Source organism: Pinus tabuliformis, chromosome 3_2 (assembly GCF_031772625.1).
Source record: "Pinus tabuliformis cultivar Carrire ecotype Pingquan chromosome 3_2, CPIR1, whole genome shotgun sequence".
NCBI lineage: Eukaryota > Viridiplantae > Streptophyta > Pinopsida > Pinales > Pinaceae > Pinus > Pinus tabuliformis.
This window is the reverse complement of record NC_142302.1, coordinates 142,577,632-142,597,939: the sequence shown is the minus strand read 5'-3', so window position 1 is coordinate 142,597,939 and position 20,308 is coordinate 142,577,632. Positions and strand designations below refer to the sequence as shown.

General features: G+C 38.2%; 1 non-coding gene across 1 annotated transcript; it reads right to left on the bottom strand.

Annotated features, from left to right (window-relative positions):
- Positions 1 to 15,604: 15,604 nt before the first annotated feature.
- Positions 15,605 to 15,677, bottom strand: TRNAA-AGC (transfer RNA alanine (anticodon AGC)). Its single transcript has one exon. It is a non-coding gene; the product is annotated as a tRNA-Ala (tRNA).
- Positions 15,678 to 20,308: the final 4,631 nt, after the last annotated feature.

The following is a 20,308-nucleotide window of genomic DNA, read 5'->3' as shown; positions in this document are numbered from 1 at the left end:
TTCATTCAAAGCCCTCTGACAATCATCCGTCCACTTAAATTCCACATCTTTTGCCAACAGGCCAAACAATGGCGAGGCTAGCTTGCTGAAGTCCTTAATGAATCTCCTGTAATACCCTGCTAATCCTAAGAAACTCCGAACATCCCTTACCTTTTGAGGAGGTGGAACCTTCTTGATGAGAGAAATTTTGTTAGGATCCACCTGTAACCCCTGGCAAGAAATGGTATGGCCTAACACGGTCCCTTCAGTCATCAGGAATTCACATTTTTCAGGACTAAGGGATAGGTTCATCTCAATGCATTTGGTTAGGACTTTTCCCAGATTGGACAATGCTTCTTGGAAATTGGCCCCATAAGGAGTGAAGTCATCCATATAGATTTCCACTGCATCATGGACCAGCTCCGAGAAGATGCTCAAGACAGCTCTCTGGAAGGTAGCAGGAGCATTGCATAGCCCAAAGGGAAGAACTCGGTAGGAAAAGGTACCCCAAGGGCAAGTGAAGGTGGTCTTATCTTGGTCTTCCGAGCTGATTTGAATCTGGTTGTACCCGCTAAACCCATCCAGGAAAGAGAAGAACTTCTTTCCTGCCAGTCCATCCAACACCTGATCTATGAAAGGTAGAGGGAAATGGTCTTTCTTGGTAGCTTTGTTCAGTTCTCAGTAGTCCACACAGATTCTCCACTTCCCATTCTTCTTGGGAACCAACACCAGAGGGGACACCCATTCACTATCTGAGATGGGGTAAATGAATCCGGCATCCAACAGTTTTTGCAGTTCTTCCTTGACAATGTCCTTAAGGGCTGGATTCATTCTCCTCTGAGGTTGCCTAACCGGTTTACAACCCTCTTTGATGTATATGTGATGGGTACAGACCGAGGGATGGACTCCTTTCATCTCCTTATAGCTCCAAGCAAAAGCATCTAGGTGACTGGACAACAGGTTACACAGCTCCTTTTCCTGGGAAGGAGATAGGGAGGAGCTGATCTTTAACGTTCTCTCAGGGCTGAACTCCACATTCTTGACTCTGGGAGTGACAGGGTTGGTCGTACAAAGATCCACTAGGGTGCTGGCTCGGGCATCCTCCACCAATTTCTCTAAGGATAGTGCACTGGAAGGTGGATTCTGGATCAAGGTCTCAATCAAGTCATCCTCGGTTGGGGGGTCTCTTCTGGTGGTATCTAGGGTGCACAAAGGTGCTGAGTACACTTCATCCTCATCTCCTTCCTCCAACCAAAGTGGTAAGTCATGCTCTAAGGAAGGTTGGGCAGGAGGATATAGGACTAGCTGCTTGGACATAGGACCATTTTTGATGGTCATATTTCCTGCACGACAACTTATGTAAGCATCTGCAGTGGCTAACCAAGGCCTTCCCAAAATAAGAGGATATCCAGTAAGCTTTGCCTTGGGTTGCAGAACCAAGAAATCTGCAGGGTATTCCCAAGAGTCGACAGAGACCAAGACATCCTCCAAAATCCCTTCGGGAGTCACAGTGGAGCGATCTGCAAGTTGCAGAATTGTCGAGGTCTTCCTCAAGGAACCCTGAAGATTGAGTTTAAGCATGGTGTCCCTGGTCATCACATTAATGGCAGCCCCCAAATCAATCAAAGTGTGAGGTATGATGATGCCATTGATGTGGACATCTACTACAGGACTCCCAGGATCTAGATACTTTGGGCAGATGACTTGTCCTAACATAAGGTCAGACAGTTGTCCTAAGACATTGATGGTTGAAGCATCTCTCTTTCGCCTGCCTGGGTGTTTGAAACACTTTTCCTTAACCATTTTGTTGTATATTGGCACATCCTTGATGGCTTGGAGAAGTGGTATTTTTACACACAACTGCTTGAGCTCACCTAGAAGCTCATCCTCCTCTGGGTTGGGTTGTGTGGTGGCTGTTAGTCTCTCAGGAAAGGGTGGAATAGCCTTTTGTTCACTTTCCTGTTTATCTTCCTCATCCTCTGGGGGAGGAGGTTGGCAATCTGGAAGAGTCTTGCCAGATCGAAGATTGATCTCCTGGATCTCCACAACATAAGTAGGGCATGATGTTTCCCCAGTGTATACATGCTGGGCCTGTCTATTGTTGGGGTTCGGGTTCGGTTGAGCAGGTATTTGAGGTTGCCTTGGAGGAGCAGGAGGTAATGGTTGAGGTTGAACTAGTGGTGGAGGCAAAATGGCAGGAGGAGTGTTGTATTGGGGCCTCCACCCCGACTAAGGTGCATTCCACTGAGGCTGTGGCTGGGCCTGTGAGTGATAAGAATGAGTAGTGGGTTGAGTAGGGTACTGAGGTGGATAAGACCATGGAGGAGGCATAGACCAGGAAGGATGAGCAGGGGGACCCCAGGAAGGCATAGGAGTCGATTGGTTGGGGCTGTAATAAGCTTGAGGTGCCCCTTGCATCCCCTGCTGGTAAGTTCTAGGTCCTTGTGGCCTCCTTTGGTTGAGGTAATAGAGAGGTTCAATGGGAGCTTCTGTCCCTTGGTACAGGGCTTTAAATCCAGGTAAGGTTGGACATTGGTTTGTGGGATGGTCCTCCTCACAAACAAAACACACTTCAACCGAATGCAATGGACATTTGTTCTTAGGGTGTCTCCTGGTACATCTAGGGCAGAAGATAGCCAAGGCTCTCTCAGCTTCTTCCTTCTTTTGCTGGATCCTGAATGTGTCCAGCTGCATGGCAATGGTCTGTCTCACCTCACTCTTAAGATCTTCCAATTGATTTGCAAACTCATGTTTGGAGAAAGGGACACCAGTTGAGAGGAGGTTTCCTCTACCTCGTTTCCGAGCTGCCCTGGAGTGGTTTCTAAACACAGTCTTGATGTCCTCATAAGGCAGTTGGTAAATGTCCCCCCCAGCTAACATGTGAAGGGTATCTAAGAGGTCTTCAGGGACTCCTCGGAGCAGGACCAACTTGAGGGATTCAGGGTCAAGTGTGCACCTGGCCCGCTTATAGCTAAGTTGGAACCTCTCCTCATAATCCTCTAAGGACTCATCATTTCCCATGGTCATCCGAAAGATTTCTCCCTTGGTTTCCTTGGACCTACAGTAATCCCTGTACTTGGTATTGAAAGCTTGCTGCATCTGAGCCCAAGTGGTGATACTATTCCCAGGTAAGCCCATGAACCAGCGTAATGCTGCATCCTTAAGAGTGTAAGGGAAGAGTTTCAGCTTCTGCTCATCTTCAGTATAGTCATAGGTTCTACAAAGGACAACAAACTCAAACAGGAAGGTATCAGGATCTTCAGTAGTCAGTCCATGGAAGTGAGGTAAGGCGGAGGGGCTAATGTTCTTCATTTTCATCTCTCCATTGGTCTCTCGGATTGGGAAGGCACCTTCTATTCTCTCATCTTCTCTTCTATTGTCAGCCATAGCTTCAGATGGGATGGTCTCTAATTCTTCTTCTTCTATAGGATCTTCGTATATCTCAGGAGGTTCACCTATAGGTTCTTCTGGATCACTGTCACCGAAGAAGAGAGAAGGGTGACTCAGTGATGTGGTGGGGGTGTTGGGTAAGAATTTGCCTGTTTTATCTCGATTCCTACGAGGCATGAAATGGAAAGACTTTTTTTGATTGCTTTTGTTTTTCTGTAGTACCTGCAAAACTGAAACAGATTGATCTACAACTAACTATAAATATGCAGAATTAAACTGAAGGCAGGAAAGAACTAATCTACTTTGCTCAAATGAAATTGCAGGAATGGAAATGCTAGTCTACACTTGCAGAATTGAAACACTAATCTACGCTTGCAGAAATGAAATGCTAATCTATGAAAGCAGGAAATGTCTATGCTACTTTTGCAGAATGGAAATGAAATAAACTACTTAGCAGAAGGCAAGAGTAAGAAAATAGAAGAAAAGAAACAATTACTAATACTCTGACGCTTCCCCGGCAACGGCACCAAAAATATGGTGGGCTCCAGTATTGTAGCAATAATGCTACAACTCCTGGAGCTTCCTATCTCTAATTTTATCAACCCGGTAGTTCGTAACAAACTTGGAAGCGACGGTGCTGTATGCACAAGTACTAGCTCTTGTCGCAGCTGTGACTTGGTCAGCTGGCACAAGTCCGCTAGGGCTCAAGCCAACTTCTATATGCTCTCAGAAGAAGCTTTCTAAATGATGGACGAATACTATCTCAAAGGAGATTAACCTACTTTGCAATAATGAACTGAAAGCCAACAAAACAGGGAAACCCTAGTAAACCCTAATCTGACTAGTCTAATCTCTATGATGCAATGGTGGGTGTGCAAACTTCTAGAAATGGTGCCATTACTTCTAGTGATATGAGATGCATGAAACTAAGCTACTTCTACTGAAAGGAACATTGTTTTTGTATTTTTGCTTAAGTGGTTTGGAGTTATTATGATTTTGTTTCTTATTAGGGTTTGACTGTGCAGGGGTAGTTGGAAGGAAAGAAAGCTTGGGAAAGGTCAGGAGGGCTAGGAGAGGTTCCAGAGGATCCAAAACATCATTCCATAGAAGTCCACAACGTTCAGGTGCTCGGCAACCGAGGTTACAGGTTTCTACAGGATGTCTGCAGGGGATCCTACAGGAAGCTTGGGATTTCTACAGGAAGGCTGCTAACTTCTACAGGATGTTCTGTGGTTGGAGTGTTGGGTGATGGAGGAGTGGAGGAGTTGTATGGGTGGATAGGTAGGATGGAGAGGGAGCCTATAATGGTTCAGGGACAGAGATATGAGGTGAGGAAAGAGTGGGTGCAGCTGGTTGGAGAATGGAAGGGTGGAGGCAATGAAAAGTCCAAAAAGATGGAGCTACGTGAACAGTGGAAGTGTTGGAAGGCAAACGATCTGAACAGAGGTTGGGTAGGTGGCTTTAGACGCGGTTGAGAAGAAGAAGAAGATAACAGAGTGATGCACGCAATGTAAAGGAAACAAATCTGCACAAAACCAAGAATTCATCAACTTATCCTAACTGTGTTATTAAATTAACGAACAGCAATGTAAACTTCAGAGAAAAACCGTGTATGGAGTTGGAGTGACGAAGTACTGCTCAAGATCAGAATGCATGGATGGACCTACAATTGAAATGACTGTGTTGCAGCTTGAATGAAAGTGTATGACTGCGTTTTTGGTGGCTAGTACGGTCTACACCCCCAATCTCTAAACAGAGATGGCAGTGAGTGCACTATCAGCCTTTTCTTGAAGCTCGAATGAATGATGATCCTCTTACTCTAATCTAAGCAACTAAAAGCACTTGAACCATAAACTAATCCTACTCAATCACATAAAAGAAATCAAATCAGCAGACTGTAAATTCTAAATGCATGTCAAAACAGAGGAATAAAGTGCTGAAAAGAAAGACAAGTAACAATACAAAGAAGAGGAGGTCTATTGCTCTCAGGTTGGGCCCTAACCTGAGAGCTATAGCTCCCTTAAAAACTCAGAATTGAATCAAAAGCTGCCTGTCTTTATTGAATAATCATGAGTCTAATGACATGCCAAAACTGGCTTACAAAGAGCAAAAACTGAGCTGTAGCTCGTGCTTAGAAATTGCAACAGTAGTTCAAAAGTTCAAAAAGCTCCTATCAAAGGCTACGACCTTTATATGTATACAAGATGAGGATCAAGCTGGCTTCCTCAATTAATGGAGCTCAGCTGTCCAACTAAAAGTTAAACTGCTGTAAACTGTTGTTCCTGTAGAACCTGTTGGCTGCCTTTAAGCTCGGTGGGGAGAGCTGTTGGAGCTCGGAGTTAGGGTGGAGATCACGAGGGAGGTTATTTAAGGCTGTAGACAACCTCCCTATAAACCTGCAATGCCACCTTTGCTGTCTCCTTGTCTCCTTCTGCGTGGTCTTTGCTCCCTTTAATGCCAAAAAACCTGAAATCATCATGTATTAGCCACATAGATATAATGCCTGCCCTTCTTCCTACAAATAACACGAATATACCAAGAAATGAATGCATAAGTGATAAAAGATGAAGGGTTGAGCAAGGTAAGTAGGCCAAATGAGCCCAATTTGTTACCAAAAATTGGGGCTCATCACAGTCCTCTGTCAATTGTCAGTCTACTGGGCTCACATTTTCTATCTTCCCAGCAGTATTATTAAGCAGATGAACAGGTTGATTGCTAACTTTCTTTGGGGAGGTCATGCATATCAGAGTAAAATCCATCTCGTTAAGATAGCGTCCATCGCTGTTCCAAAATGTAGGGGTGGATGGGGCTTGAAAAACATTCGTTCCTTTGGAAACGCACTTCTCTGCAAATCTCTCCACAGAGGCATATTTGGGGACGGGCCGTGGAGTAATCTCATAAAGACAAAATATCTCAAAGGAAAATCTGTAGAATTTTGGTACAGAAAGCGGACCTTGGGAACCAGAAATGGCTCGTTGATATGGAAAAGCTTACGAAAAGTTCAACCTTTTTTCATGGGAAAATTTAGCTGGACTCTATATTCTGGATCTAATATTTTTATTTCCTTCGACTCCATTTTATCTGGCAAGGGTTTCTCAATCCCTCATCCGCTGCTTCATGAATTTCATAGGCTGGGGATCTTTACGTGGGACAAGCTGATCAAGGGATGGTCAGGTGCCTCACCGATCTGGAAGGACGGGGAGGAGCTTCATCTGCCTCGACAGAAGCTTCCTTTATGGCTGTCGGCAAAGGAGAGACTTACATGCTTGGGGGTTTCCAGGACAGGCACTCATGATAGCTTGGTATGGTCCATCCATAAGCCGGTCAGCGTTAAGAACATATATGAAGACATGATTTCTGTTGTTTCTGGGAATCCACATCCATTTTTTCCTACGTGTTTTTGGAAAGCTGCTTGTCCGATGAAGATGGTTATCTTCTCCTGGTTGTTATTTTGGAACAAAAACCTTACATGGGAGACATTGCAAAGGAGATGTTGGCAGGGTCCAAGCAGATGCTCGATGTGCCTGAAAGCTTCGGAAACAAACCTACACATGTTCTTTCAGTGCCCATCGTCCCTTATAATCTGGTATGATTTGTCTACATATTTTGTTTTCCCTCACATCTGTTTCTCTTCTGTTCAGGAAGGCTTTCTTTGGTGGAGTGGGCAACCCCCCTCTAGGAGATCGCTGTTCATAATCACCTGCTGGCATCTATGGAACTGGAGGAATGCGCACACTTTCCAAGACTCTAAGGAGCCTATCCAGGCTATCTTCCAGCGTATTCTGGCCTGTCATGAGTCCTACCATTAACAACTTTCTGCAAAAATATGTTTCTCTTTTGATGTCGTGATTTTAGATCTGCAAGCGGACTCTGTCCCTGAATGTCACTTGCTCTTTTTGAACATGGTTCCTCTTACAGTAGGCTGGGCGTAACTGCTCTCATCCTATTGTACTTGATGGATTTTCTTTTTTGGTATAGTTTGTAAAGTTTTGGGTCACAACTCTATTAATCCGGGAGAAGTTTTAGTCTCTTCTCATATGCTCTTCTGTCGCTCTCCTGATCCGGGTCTTTCTGAAAATGATGGTAGGCATTAGTTTGCCGGTATGGAATTGTCATGCATCAATATGAATGAGGTCTGGGCATCCAAGCCGTATCAGTCTTTCTGAGTTTATGTATCCAAGACCTTTATATATCCTTAATATAAAGCTATGATGTTTTTTTTCTTCTGAAAAAAAAAAAAAAAAGTCTTTATAAATTCAAGTACATCTCGTGTGGTAAATCGCAATCATGTTTTTAAAATTTAATTTCTTAATTTTGAATAAATTAGGAACATTATAAACCATGATCATTGAAGAAGTTGTGATATGAATATTTAAAATGTTGATATGGTTAGTTCAATTATATACATATATAGTTTAAAATTGTGACATGAATCTTTGAAAGGTTGATATGGTTAGTTCAATTATATACATATAGAGTTTTTTATTTCAAAGATGTTTTAAATTTAATTTTAAACTTTTAAAAAATATCATAAATTAATTATTAAAAATATTAAAATATAATTTTAATATAAAATATTTTTTATTGTAATAGTATTTAAAATTAATTTTTTAATTATTATTTTAAATGGTTAAAAATATAGTTTTTAGAAAAATATTTTTTTTTTCTAAAAGAAAAAAATGATATTTTTATTATATAAAAATTAGTACATATATCATAATCTCGTCATGAAGTTAAAATATAAGTATCACTTCTCTGCCTTAACAAAATATCTATATCTGAATCAAAAAGCCAAAAATAAACCAAGAAATACAATGTATCCCCGATATACACCAAGATATGTCCAAGGAAGTGAAGCCAAAAAAAAGCAAATAAAACTGGAGAGAGTCTCAATAGTAAAACCCAACAAGAATCAAAATATCTAAAAACATAACAGTACTAGATTAGGGGTAGTCTGCCCTCCTCCACCAGAAAGCCATCAAACACATGTCTGAAATGTATACTCCCCAGAGCAGCGAGGAGACCCTTCTTCGACAGACAAGAGTCTACTGCAGAACCATAGTCCTCATTGGATTCTTGGTATGATTACACTAGAGGAGGACTTCTCGTGGAGAAAGTCGGATGTGTCTCACTTTAGGATTTTTGGACCCTTTGTTTACTACCATGCCTCCAAAGATTCAAGGAAGAAACTTGAGCTGACAGCAGAGTTGGGAGTTTTTGTGGGTTACACTGAAACTCCACACAACTACCTTGTGTACTTACCATCCCTTAGAATGACAACTGTGCAAAGGGATGTAAATTTTGATGAGGAGAAAATGATGCAATGGTCTCTTGAGAGGGAGCTTCAGATCCCACCAGAAGAGGAGCTTTTAGCTCCAAAGGAGAAGCCTCAAGAAGTTGTGGAGCAACCACAAATTGAGGAGCAGAGAGTGGAGACATCCACTCAAGAAGAACCATCTAGAGAAGGCAGAAAAAAAACCAAGGATTCTAATAGACTTGTGCATGATGCGAGGGAGAATGTGGGAGCTCCTTCAAATTTGCGTAGGCAAAGGAGGTCACCTGAGAGGTACACTAGCTACATGGCTTTAATGACCGAGCTTGTAGAGACTGAGCCATCCTCTTTTGAGGAAGTAGTAGAGAAACCTGTTTGGGTTGATGCCATGGTGGAAGAATATGAATCCATCATGAAGAATAGTGTTTGGGAAGTGGTCCCAAGACTGGCAAATAAATTAGTTGTGGGTTCGAGATGGATCTTCAAGGTTAAGCATGTAGCAGATGGAAGCATAGAGAAGTATAAGGCTAGATTTGTGGCCAAAAGATTCTCTCAAGTTGAGGGCAATGAGTATGAGTAATCCTTTGCTCTGGTAGCAATGTATTCATCCATTAAATCAATTATTGCACTGGTTGCATAGATGGGGTGGAAGATTCACTTGATGGATGTAAAGAAAACATTTCTCAATGGTATTATTGAGGAGGAGGTGTACATCGAGAAACCAAAAGGTTTTGAGACATTTGATCGAGAGTCTCATGTGCGCAAACTCAAGCAAGCATTGTACATTCTCAAACAAGCACCCTATGCTTGGTACACCAAGATCGACAATTATCTCACTAGTTTTGGCTTCATCAAAAGTTAAGCGGATGCAAACCTCTATCATATCTTGGTAGAAGTTAAGTTGCTTATTATTTTCTTATATGTTGATGGTTTAATTTTGACTGGTGATGAGCAATTGATCAGATCTTGTAAGGAGGACCTTGCAAGGGAATTTGAAATGAAGGACATGGGTCTCATACACTATTTCCTTAGGTTGGAAGTATGGCAAGGTGATGGGGAATTGTTTGTGTCTCAAGGCAAGTATGCCAACGAGATACTGCATAGATTTCACATGGAGATTTGGAAACCCATGGAGACACCCCTAGGGACCAACTAGAGGAAGGAGGATGCCACTTCAGGTGAAGAGGTGGATGATACCATTTATCGACATCTAGTGGGTTCACTAATGTATCTGGTGAAAACATGACCAAATATGTGCTATGTAGTCAACCAGGTGAACTAAGCTATGATTAAGTTGACCAAATTGTATTGGAAGGCAATGAAGAATGTTTTACGGTACCTCAGAGGCAATACCCAGTATGGATTATGGTACAAACGAACAAAGGGGATGAATTTGTGTCGCTTCATAGATTCATATTGGGTAGGGATTCCATCCAACCGAAAGAGTACATCAAGTGGAATTTTCAGTGTTGGGTCTGCAACGGTTTCTTGGTATATCATGAAGTAAAGATTTGTGGCGCTTAGCTCAACATAAGCATAATACATGGTTGCAAGTCAAGCATCATGTGAGGCAATTTGGATGAGAAAGATACTTGTGGAACTATTTGGTCAGATGATGGATCCAAATGTGATCTATTGTGATAATCAGAGTTGCATTAAGATCTCTGAGAATATGGTATTTCATGATCGATCCAAGCATATAGATATCTAGTATCATCATTTACAAGACTGTGTGCAAAGGCGGATAATGTGTCTACAATACATTCCAATAGAGGAACAAGATGTTTCCATTTTGACAAAGGCTTTATTAATAGGGAAGTTCAAATTCCATAGGTGCAGCATAGGGTGGTTGATAATCCCCTTCTTGCTGAGAGGGAGTGTTGAAAAACGCAACAAGAAATTCTTAGTTTGATTTTGCCTTGGTCAAATTGAGAAAATTTGGATTTCCACATCAGTAGACAACTTGGAGGTTGTTAACTTGTGTGACATGGTTCTTGTCACTCAGTTAGCTTAGTAAATTCAAGTTAGAGGGCTTGGAGTTTAGTTAAGCATGTGTGATTGCTAATTTGTAGCAATCAAGGTCAGTTATTTCAAGTTTTTTTTAGTTAAACTAGTTCTAACTATTGATGGAACTAGTGGAAGGTCAGTTGTGCAGTGGGACAACAATCTAACTTAGTGATCATCCAGTTAACTGATCAATCAACCCAAAATAGCTAGTTCATGCAGAGAATTCGAGTTCCCCAGTTGTGGTGGAGATTCCAAGGCATTGTAACATCAGTTGTAGACTAGTCTTGAGTGTACAGGTGTTGCATGCAACTAGATGAGAAACCTTAGGAATTGTGCAATCAATTGGAGGAAAATTCCTAAATAATAGGGGCATAATTCCTCAGGAATTGCGCAAGGAAATAGGGGCTCAAGCAGAGGCATAAATTGATTAATTTTGGTTAGATCTTCTCATTGAGCATAGAGATAGGTTATTCACTTGTAGGTTGAGCTCAGACTGAGCTAAAAATTGTAATACATTATCTATTCATCTTATTAATGCAAGCAGGCTTAATGAGTTTTTAGTAGTTGCTTTCCTCTAGAATAATGTTGTGAAAGTATGTGATTTCTTATTGCATGTCTAAGATTGTTGTTCTAAATTGTGAATTAATTTCTACAAAGAAATATAGTAGAATTGTGTCTCTTGATGTAGATTAAAATTTCTTGAGCAGTTGCAATTCGACACCATATTTCTACAAGATAAGCCAAAAATATAATGAAAAAAAACATTTTTCTAATTTTGCCTCCAAAATATTTACATGTACCTCTTTTTAAATTTAAAGGATTTTGATTGGTTTACATATTATGTATGTGAAAATTTCATGGGAACTTTTAGGCTAAAATGTCCTCTAATGTGATTGTCCTTTCTCAACTCAAGTCTAGAAATATTTTTAATTTTTGACAAATTTAACAAGCCGATGTGGCAAAGATGATGTTAAGGAAAAAAATTAAGAAATGGTTTGTAAGAAGAGACCTTAAACAAGTAATTTCATTGTTGGTGCTTTGGAGAATTTGGACTATTATAAATGAAAGCATATTTGAGGACAGATTGGTTCCTAGTTTCCAAGTGGAATCTTGGGATTGTCTTTATTATCCTTCTTTTTGTTTTCCCTTAAACCTCCAATAGTAAATCTTAGCCCCTCCCAACAAATGGATAAGTCCCTCCCATGGGGATTCTTTAATAGGGCCAACGAGGATGAAGGTGCAAAATGTGGAGTTGGTTATGTCCTCTTCCTCTCCGACAATCACTTCTTTGGAGGTAAGTTATTATTGGGCCTTGGGTCCAAATTTTTTGGTGAATTGGAAGCTCTACGACTCCTAATGAAGGTTGTATAGAAGAAAGAATGCTAATCTATTAATATATTTCGTGACTATGAATTGGTCATTCATAGGATGAAGGGGGGAAATGAGATCCAAAAATGTAAACTCTACTATTTGGCTATTCTTCTCAAAGAGATTGTGTCTTTATTTGATTATATCTTCTTCTCTTGTGTCTATAGTGAATATGATTCCAAAGCCAATGCTCTATCTAAGGAAAGTTTGAATGGTGATCTTATATAGGCGTTTGAAGAAGAAAGTAGAGATGGGACTATTGTCACATTAAGATCTTATCCTATAAATGAAGCATTGAACGTAGTTGCTCAAGAGTTAGCTTTTTTTGAGAATTTTATATGTAATTAAGCAAGCTTAAGGTTGATCCATGAAGCCAAAGGATCTGCATAGGAAGTTATATATTCAATCAAGGTATTATCTATGTTAGAATTTGTGCTTAAACTCGATTTTTCTGAGGCATATGACCAAGTATCATGGACATTCCTTTGCCTGTTACTTTTGCATTTGTGGTTTTCTTATGAAATCATAAAATGGTTGATGGCTTGTATATAGGCCTTTATTTTCTTGGTCTTAATTAATGGCTCAACTTCACCTTCTCTAAATTTCTCAGGGACTAAGGTAGGGAGATCCTATATCTCCTTATTTATTCTTTATCATTGTTGGAGGTCTAATTCGAGCTCTTAATCAAGATCGCTCTCAAGATATAATCAATGGAGTTAAAATTGTAGGTCAACTAATTATTTCTCATCTCCTCCTAGTTGATGATATTTTGCCTTTTTTTTGGGGATCTAATAGAGAAGGTTAAGCTTTTAAGAAAATTCTAGATACATCCTTTTCTGCAATCAATACAATAATCAACATAGAGAAATCAACTATGTATTTGAAGGGCGCGGATGAAGCTCTAGCTAGTTCTCTAAATAGACTTTTCTTTATTCCTCTCAAGGGATGGGAAGGAGGCTTAAAATATATGGGATTTTCTATCAAGCCTAATGGGTACAGGAAGGCAGATTGGAATTAGTTGATAGCTAGGATTCAAGAGTGAATTCATATGTGGTGCACATGTTGGATTTCAAGGGAAGATTGGTGTTAATTAAGTCAGTTGTTAAAGTAATTCAATTCTATTGGCACACTTTGGCTTCCATTCCTAAAGGTATCTTGGATAAAATTAAGAGGATTTGTGCCATATCTATAGAAAAATAGCATGGAATATAGGGTAGTTCACTGGTCTCACTGGGACTTACTAACAATTCCTAGTAAGTCATTAGCAACTAAGTCTCCCTAGCATATTTTCTCAAAGGATAGCTTGTGATGTAAAATAATTCTCAAAAAATATGTGGCACTTGGAAGCTTGGTGGATTGGATCAGAAGTCTAAGAAAGTCAACATTCCAAGTGTCAAACCATTGGAAAGCTTTCATTGCAGGGTTTCTTGTTGTAGGCAATCATTTGGCTTGACAAGTTAATGATGGCTCTCAAGCCCAGATAGGGTCAAATGTGACCTTAGGGTGTAATCACAAGATCTTCCTTGGCCAATACATTATTAATCGTCTCCAATTGAGAGGAATTTGTACATTAAACAAAATTGGGAAAGTTGAAGACACCTTCTTTTAGTCTCGGGATTGGCCTTTAGCACAAGATATTAGGCTTGAAGATGTGCAGGAAAATCAATGGGAAATATTTGTAAATGAGCTTAGGAAAGCTCATATATGATTTAGAGAGGGCTTAGATGAACTAGCCTGTGTATAATGTAGCTCTGGGATATAAATCACAACAAAATCCTCGGGCTTTGTCTGTGCCTTCGTGATGGAAGAAAATGTGGAAAATTCGTGCCCCCCAATATGTTGTTTTATTGATTTGGCATCTTCTTCACAACAGGTTGCCAACTTGGGATAGGCTCAAAAAAATAAATTTATAGGTGTTAGATGGTGCTCATTATGCAAAGACAACTTGAAATCTAACGCTCATCTATTTTTTTATTGTTCTTTCTCAACTCAATTCTAGAAATATTTTGAATTTTCGACAAATTTAACAAATGTGTGGGGCAAAGATGGTGTTATGGAAAACTTTGAGTGGTTTGTAAGAAGAGACCTTAAACACTTTAGAGTAATTCCATTGTTTGTGCATTGGAGAATTTGCACTGTTAGAAATGAAAGCATATTTGAAGACAAATTGGTTCCTAGTTTCCGGGTGGCTTCTTGGGCTTTGTCTTTATTGTCCTTCTTTCGGCTTTCCATTAAATCTCCAATAATAAATCTCAGCCCCCCTCTCCCCCTTCTCCCCCCTCAAATGAATAAGTCCCTCCCACATGGATTCTTTGATAGGGCCAACAAGGATGAAGGTGCACAATGTGGATTTGGTTATGTCCTCTTCCTCTCTGAGGATTACTTCTTTGGAGACAAGGCATTCTTGGGCCTTGGGTCCAACAATTTTGGTGAATTGGAAGTTTTGTTGCTCCTAATGAAGGTTGTCTAGAAGAAAGAATGCAAATCTATTTAGATATTTAGTGACTATGGGTTAGTCATTCATAAAATGAAGGGGGTAAATTGGATCCAAAAGTTTGGGCTCTACTATTTAGCTATTCTTCTCAAAGAGATTGCCTCTTTATTTGACTAGATCTTCTTCTCTCACATCTATAGGAAATACAATTTCCAAGCCAATGCTCTGCTAAAGGCAAGTTTGAATGGTGAGCTCATGTAGGTGTTTGAAGAAGAAAGTAGAGATGGGACTATTGTCACATCAAGATCTTATCCTATAAATGAGGCTTAGAATGTACGTGCTAATGAGTTAGCTTTTTGTGAGAATTTTGTATTTAATTAAACAAGCTAAAGGCTATTGGGAGACTCTTAGATAGAGTATAATTTGGAACTTTTTATTGATCACCAAGTAAGACTAAGATATGCTTAGTCCACTTTGATGAAATCTCTGTGAGATAGAGTACAAAGCCAGGGTCCTGAACACTTTTTTTAGTATGGAGAGCATAGATATGGTGAGTCTATTTTGAAGATACTTTGAGGAATGCATTTTTAGTTTTTGCTGAAATCTAAATATGGTTTTTTTGGGAGAAATGAAAAAAATATTCCAACTTATATAGATTTTTTTTGGAGGAATTAACAACTAAGCCAAAATCACACATGTGTGACATGAGATGTATTTTGACTACCACCACAATAAACAGCCTAAATTGACACACAAAATTGCAAAAAAACAAAAAACTCAAACTCTTCATAACACAAACTTACCAATTAAAATGAAATAAAAATTCCACATTACACCATAGATATACAATTGAATGAAAAATTCACATATTACATCATAAATATGCAATTGAATGAAAAGTTCACACATTAAAGTGCAATCCATACAAATTCATAAAAATCCTAAAATAGCAAAAGATGAGATTCGTAACAAATCCAAATCAGACTAGGTCAGATCGTTGCTGCTTTTGACAATTTCCCATTGCGTTGTTTGATATTGGAGATGCGGGGTATCGATCCCCGTACCTCATCCAGGATAGATCTGGTGACTGGTTTTCCAAAAGTCCAGGTCAAATCGTTGCTGCTTTTGACAATTTTCATTGCGTTGTTTGATATTGGAGATGCGGGGTATCGATCCCCGTACCTCTCGCATGCTAAGCGAGCGCTCTACCATCTGAGCTACATCCCCAGGATGTGTTCATTTTAGATGAGAGAATAAGAAGTTCTATTATTCCAGCATCTGTTGATTAATTTAACCCGTTTATTAAGGCCGTTAAACCCGCCTAATCTCCTCTTTTTCTCGGGCCGATAACTCTCGACGACCATGCAAAATGTCAAAACATGATGTTTTACAATTACTGTTGCCGGGGGTGAATATTTCCGAAGATTGAACCTGGGACAAGGGTGGTATACTTAGCATCATCAACAGCAATAGAATTGCAAATAGATGTTGCTTTCTAATAACTAAAGGACTAAAGAATGAAGCAACCTCTTTTTTATATGTATTAGTTATTGATGCCCATCCCTCTTTTTTATATGTATTAGTTATTGATGCCCATCCATCATAGTAATTTAAGGTCAAATTCTATTAATGTATATAATAGTTCGGCATTTATGGTTCAATAATAATATAACGATTTTATTTTTTAATAGTATTTATTAAAATTATTATTATGGTGTAATTGAAGTTTGAAATATATAAATAAAAATATTAGATATTTTATTTTATTTTTTGAATTATTGTGGATTTTTATGGCATAAACCTTTCATGTTATGTTGGATCCCAATTAAAATTAATATTAATTTTCTAGTTGAAATTTGGATCCTAATTAAAATTAATATTAATTTTCTAGTTGAAACTTGGGAGCATGATGAGTTTAAGGTCTCTCACATAAAATTATTTATTTTTTGGCTAGCTTGGAACAATGAATTTTATGGCAAATAGATTGGAGGCATGGCCTATTCTATAAAAAAGAATGTTTCTTCTCACATTTTGCTTTATAAGATTGAGTATTTTTTAATCAGTTTATTTAGATAGAAATCTCAGGCATCAACACTAAGAAGATTTATGTAGCAATTTGTCATTTCATGTCTATTAATTTTATTTTTATAAGAAAAGCAATCTAGATAAAAACTGCACTTATACTACCCTAGAACAAGATATTCATGCTATGAGGAATGAAAGTAATATCTTCTTATTAGGAGAATTTAATGCTAGAACCGCAACTAACCAAGTTATTTTTCTAAATATTGATTCCAACCCTAATCCTTTATGGCTAGATGAGGACCTTGTTTTAACTATTATACACAAAAGAAACTTTGAAGACCTTACCAAGAATTCATTTGGTACTGAGCTAGTCAGGGTTTGTAGTTCTCAAGACTTAATAATTTGTAATAGGGTAATGAAGTGGTCAAACTCCAATTGGATGACTTGTATTCATGGGCTCAACATCAGTGTCATGTATTATGTGATTTTTTATATCCATATTGTAACCAAAAAATTAATTTTAACCTCAACAATAATTAATTTGGTAACTCACTAGTAGCTAAGTCTCTGCATATTTTCTCAAAGGATAGCCTATGGTGTAAAATAATTATCCAAAAATATATGGCACCTGGAAACTTGGTGGATTGGATTAGAAGTCCATGAAAGTCAACATTCCAAGTGTCAAACCATTGGAAAGCTTTAATTGCAATGTTTCTTGTCGTAGGAAATCATTTGGCTTGGCAAGTTAATGATGGTTCTCAAGTCTAAATAAGGTTAGATGGGATCTTAATGTGTAATCAAAATATCCTCCTTGGCCAAGACATTATTAATAATCTTAGTTAAGAGGGCTATATATGTTAAACAAAATTGGGAATGTTGAAAACACCTCCTTTTAGTCTCAGAGATGGCTTTCAACACAATATGTTGGGCTTCAAGATGTGTGGGAACCTCAGTGGGAAATATTTTTAAAGGAGTTTCAAAATGCTCATATGAGAATTAGAGAGGACTCAGATGAACTAGCCTATGCATGGAAAGGTCAAGGTAATGAGTAAAATGTAGCTTTGAGATATGAATCACAACAAAATTTTGGGGCTTTGTCCATGGATTAGAGGTGAAAGAAAATGTGGAAAGTTCATGCCCCCCAAAATATTGTTTTATTGACTTGGCTTCCTCCTCACAACAGGTTGTCAACTAGGGATAGGATTAAAAGAAGAATTTGAAAGGTGTCAAATGCTACTCATTATGCAGAGATAGCCTAGAATCTAACTTGTTCATCTATTTTGTGGTTGTCCTTTCTCAACTCAAGTCTAGAAATATTTTGAATTTTCGACAAATTTAACAAACATGTGGGACAAAAGTGATGTTATGGAAAACTTTAAGGAGTGGTTTCTAAGAAGAGATCTTAAACAAGTTAGAGTAATTTCATTTTTAGTGATTTGGAGAATTTGGAATGCCAAAAATGGAAACATATTTGAGGATAGATTGGTTCCTAGTTTCTAAGTGGCTTCTCAATATTATTCTTTATTATCCTTCTTTTAGGTTTTCCTTAAACCTTGCTCAAGGTCTCCCCACCTCCCCCATGGATAAGTCCCTCCAATGGGGATTCTTTGATGGGACCAACCAAAATGAAGGTGGAAAATGTGGTTTTGTTTATGTCATCTTCCTCTTTGGTGATCACTTCTTTGGAGATAAGTTGTTCTTGGGCCCTGGGTTGAATATATTTTGGTGAATTGGAAGCTCTATTGATTGTAATGAAGGTTCCCCATAAGAAAAAATGCAAATATATAGAGATATTTGGTGAGTGTTAATTGGCCATTCATAGGATGAAGGGGGAAAACCAGAGCAAAAAATTCGGGCTCTACTATTTCACTATTCTTCTCAAAGAGATGTCCTCGTTATTTGATTAGATCCCATTCTATCATGTTAACAAGCAATACTATTCCCAAGTTGATGCTCTTTTGAACAAAAGTTTGAATGATGATCTCATGTATGTGTTTGAAGAAGAAAGTAGAGATAGGATTATTGTCACATTAAGATATTATCATACAAATGAAACTTAGAATGTATTGGCTAATGAGTTAGCTTTTTGTGAGAGATTTGTATGTAACTAAGAAAGCTAAAGGCTCATGTGGACTCTTAGATAGATTATAATCTAAAACTCTTTGTTGATAATTTTGTAAGACTAAGATATGCTTAGTCTACTTGGATTAAATCTATGTGAGACATAATATATAACCAAGTTATTGAACACTTTTTGAATACCATGGAACGCAAAGATATGCCAAGTCTATTATGAATACACTTCGAGGAATATATTTTTATTTTTTGTTGAAATATAAATATGGTTTTTTCCTTTCCTTTTGTGAGGGAAAAAATATATTCCAACTTATATAAGTTTTTTTTTTTCTTTTCTTGTGCTAAAAAAATCGGCAATTGAATTGAGGTTGTACTCACGTGACATAGGGTCGATCATCTAGATGACAAACTGGTTTCACAGTTGAGAAATTTAAACAAAAAAACCTTCATCACTTACATAAATTTATATGGCACAAGTTTGCCAAATAAACTATCCAAAAAACTCAACTTATAAAGAAATAAATACAATGCCCAGGTATATTGTTTACCTATTAAGAAAAAATAATAATAAATAATTAATGTCAATTAATAATGAGAAGTACACCAGCATGTTACCGCGTTTGAAATTTTTCCACTGTGCCGTTTGAAAAATGGAGATGTAGGGTATCGATCCCCGTACCTCTCGCATGCTAAGCGAGCGCTCTACCATCTGAGCTTCAAAAGTTGATAGGATAAATACTTACAAAGCCCTATTAAAAGGAACAAAAGGTACTACATAAATAGAAAGCAAAAGCAATTTTTGCATGTTTTAAAATTGGATCTTTGGAAGTTTTGGAGAAAAATTCTTATTCATAAAACTAAAGAAAATAATATGGTTCCCTTGAAGGATTGGAATTCCTACCTAAAAATATTTATGAATCCTCTAATGCCATGTACACCATTTCAAACATTCAATATAAGTTTATATCTTTTCTCTACAATACATATAGTGTTTTGGGCTAAGTGGCTCGCAACTGGAAAAGGTAAGGACATTGAAATCTACCAAGGTGGAAATTTTAAAATTGAAGTGACTATCCTCATCTCTCACATACATAAGCTCTTCAATTTGGCAATGAAGTAAGGCTTCTGTAAACATTGGATGCAAAGGCTCATTGTACCTATTTTTAAAAGTGAGGATAAAAAAATTACCTCTAATGATAGGACTGTTATGATTAGCCATGTTTTTACTAAGTGATACAAAATGATTATGGAAAAAAATATTAGTCAATGGTTAGAAAGCCATGAAAAAAGAGTTAAAGGCCAAGCTATGTGTAGGAGATACCATTCAATTATGGAACACCTTATTACTCTTAAGATCATTGCAAAGGAGTGTCATAATCATAAATTTGATCTCCTATATCGTCTTGTTGACTTTAAAAATAAAAAAATTGACACCATTCCCAAGATAAACTTTTGGAAAAGATTAGAAGAGATAAAGGTTCCTTTTGGGTTGAGGCATGTTGTGACAAGGTTGTATGAGAATGTTATTTCCAAGTTTAGGAGCACTAAGAGTTATTAAAAAAAAATGATTTCAATATGGGAGTCAAGCAAGGGTGTCCCTTGTCCCCTATCCCTTTTGGTATATATTGATAAGTTAAAAGAGTGTTTGGAGGAAGCAAGTTGTTTTGTCCCAACTCTCACTGATCTCGTCACCACTCTTATTTTTCATGACAATGACATTTTTCTTTTGGAAAATAGACTTTATGATTTTAGCAAGA